This window comes from Bos taurus, chromosome 1 (genome assembly GCF_002263795.3).
Source record: "Bos taurus isolate L1 Dominette 01449 registration number 42190680 breed Hereford chromosome 1, ARS-UCD2.0, whole genome shotgun sequence".
Lineage (NCBI taxonomy): Eukaryota > Metazoa > Chordata > Mammalia > Artiodactyla > Bovidae > Bos > Bos taurus.
In genome coordinates, this window is record NC_037328.1 from 56,876,334 (window position 1) to 56,879,776 (window position 3,443).

Genomic DNA, 3,443 nt, shown 5'->3' on the forward strand with positions numbered 1-3,443 from the left:
TGGACATGGCTTAGCAACTAAACAACAATACAACAATGGTTCTAGGTGGGGTCTAGCAAATTATCATTTCGGAGACTAGTCCAGTTAATCAACACTTATAGAGGGCCCTGTGCTGGATAGATCCCAGGAGTTTAAACAAATGGAGGAGACAGACAAGGAAAAAAATATTGCTGCTCATACTCCATTTCAGCCATTCTGGCATCATTAGTGGTTCTCAGACAGTGAATGTCAAACAGCCTCCAGCCTCAGGTCCTTTGTCCTGGAGTTCCTTCTTTTTTTCAGAAATCTGTACAGCTAATTCCCTTATCATCTTTAACTCTTTGCTCAAATTTCATTTTCTTAATGAAGCCTTAGTTGGCCACCCAATTTATAATCATAGCTCCCAACCTCCACCACTCAGCTCTCCAGCCTCCCTTACTCTGCTTGTCTTTTCCACAGCACACATCACCTTCGAATATTCTAGAAATATTATTTACATTTGCTTCCCATCAATAAAAATTAGCCTCACAATGGCAATGAGTTTGTTTTATTCAGCTGTCTCTTCAGACACATCTCAAGCACCCAGAAGAATGCCTGAAACATAGCAATCACTCGGTACTACCGGTTGAATGAAATTAGACTGGATATGTGACATAGTTAGCCCAGGAACTACACGTATTGGTAGCAGAGAACAGTGTGGATAACTTGGTGAAGGAGGGGAATCAGAGAAAGTTTAGTGGGAAAAAGTGTGTTTCAGCTAAGATTTAAAGATATATGGAAGTTCTCCATACAGAAATGGGCTGGAGTGGAAGAAAAAACATTTCAAGCAGAGGGAACACCATTCACAAAGAAGTAGGGGAAGCAACAGAGTGGGGGAGGGTGAAAGCCAACCAGGAAGAGGAATGTGGTTAGGCCAGAGGAATCTACTAACTACTGAATGTCTGAGAAGATAAACTGGAAGTTGGTTATTGCAGGGAAAGGTATACGAGCGGGTTCCTCTCTCTTTGCACTTCTGATTCATTCTCTGCTCTGAGCCTGGGACGCTGACCCCCATCCTCCATCACCAATTTCCAGTGGGAGTAACAGGCAGCCTCCTGGCAGTTGGGGAGAAAATCAGAGTATTTTTTCTTCTTGTTGGACCATATAGCTTCCCAGGTGGCACTGGTGGTAAAAACAAAACAAAACAAAACAAAAAACCCACCTGCCAATGCAAGAGATGTAAGAGGCTCAGGTTCCATCCCTGGGTTGGAAAGATACCCTGGAGAAGGGCATGGCAATACACTCCAGTATTTTTGCCTAAAGAATCCCAGGGACAGAGAATCCTGGCAGGCTACAGTCCATAGGGTTGCACAGAGTTAGACGTGACGGAAGCGACTTAGCATGCACGCATGCACTGCTAGACCACGGTCCTGGCAGTGGCTACAAATGCAGATCCTGTCACAACAGTACAACTTAGTGGCTCTGGTTTTTAATCAGGCTCTACTCCCTTTTAGGCCTTAGGGTACAAAGGGCTTTCTGCTGTTGCTAGTCCTTGGGTGCCTCAGCACCCCTTCTTGGTTCCCTTAACCCTTGCTCCTTCATTAAAAATCCTCTTAAAGAATTCTAGCTGAGAATGCAGACTAAGTCCTGCAAGATCTGCCTTTTAGAGTAGAAAAAGCAGAAGCCAATGCCATCCAGCAGCTGATTGGCTACAGTTAGCTGGACCCCATCTGGCAGGCTGATGGAATCCCAAGTCCAAATGAGTCGGTAGCAGGCAAGAAACAATTAGAGAGATCGGATATTTAGGCAGTGTCTGAAGAGCAGGCATCAAGGATGCTGGATTTTTGGACACAAGTCAGTGTCTTCTGAAATGGAGCTAATTTTTATGCCACCTGTCTACAATGCAAACTTATCTCATTATGTGTGTTTGTTGGAGACAGGGATGAGAAATAGGGAAGCAAGCTGGTTCTCAGCACACACGCTGCTTAGCAAACAATTTCAGGCTCCTAAAACCAGAAGTTCTGAACCATGGACTGTGGATTGTGGGTTGGTGCATAATTTTTTCCTCAGATTGTGTGTGTGTGTATGTATGTGTGTATGTGTGTGTGTATGTGTATATGTGGTGTTGGTGGTGGTCGGAGTAATGGTGGGGTACCTGTGACTCCTCTTCTCAAAGGCATTTAATAATTGCCAAGGTTTATGAATGTTTGCTATGTATGTCTGACTGCTTTGCTGACATCAACTCTTTTAATCCTGGCAACAACTCCATTAGGTGGGTATTAACATTAGGTCAACTTTCCAAATGAGAAAATTCAGCACAGAGAGCTGAAGCCCAAGGTCTCGAAGTTCGGAACCCCTCTCGCAGTGAGAGGGGATTAGTCTAGGCATCCTGGTTCCGGAGCCTGCAGTCCCCTTCTCTACTCATCAATGTGTGTTGGCCTGACTCTGGACTCAAAAAGAAAGAGTGGGTTAGTGTGTATTAGTCACCTTCATTTGCTCAGTACCTTGCACGATGGCTGGCACTCAGGAGAGTTATATGTTCATTGTTGCTGTTGTTCAGTCACTCAGTCATGTCCGACTCTTTGTGACCCCATGAACTGCAGCATGCCAGGCTTCCCTGTCCTTCACCATCTCCCAGATCTTGCTCAAACTCACCTCCATTGAGTCGGTGATGCCATACAACAACCTTATCCTCTGTTGTCCCCTTCTCCTGATGTCCCAGCATCAGGATCTTTTCCAGTGAGTCAGCTCTTATCATCAGGAGCCCAAAGTATTGGAGCTTCAGCTTCAGCATCAGTCCTTTCAATGAATATTCAGGGTTGATTTCCTTTAGGATTGACTGGTTTGACCTTCTTGCAGTCCAAGGGATTCTTAACAGTCTTCTCCAAACTTCAGTTTTAAAGTGTCAATTCTTTGGCACTCAGCCTTCTTTATGGTCAGCTCTCACATTCATACATGACTACTGGAAAAACCATAGCTTTGACTATATGGACTTTTGTCCGCAAAGTAATGTCTCTTTTTATGTGTGGTCTTGAATCAAGGCAGATTGGAAGTGGTCAAACAAGAGATGGCAAAAGTGAATGTGGACATTCTAAGAATCAGCGAACTGAAATGGACTGGAATGGGTGAATTTAATTCAGATGACCATTATATCTACTACTGCGGGCAGGAATCCCTCAGAAGAAATGGAGTGGCCATCATGGTCAACAAAAGAGTCCGAAATGCAGTACTTGGATGCAACCTCAAAAACGACAGAATGATCTCTGTTTGTTTCCTAGGCAAACCATTCAATATCACAGTAATCCAAGTCTATGCCCCAACCAGTAAGGCTGAAGAAGCTGAAGTTGAACGGTTCTATGAAGAACTACAAGACCTTTTAGAACTAACACCCAAAAAAGATGTCCTTTTCATTATAGGGGACTGGAATGCAAAAGTAGGAAGTCAAGAAACACCTGGAGTAACAGGCAAATTTGGCCTTGGAATAC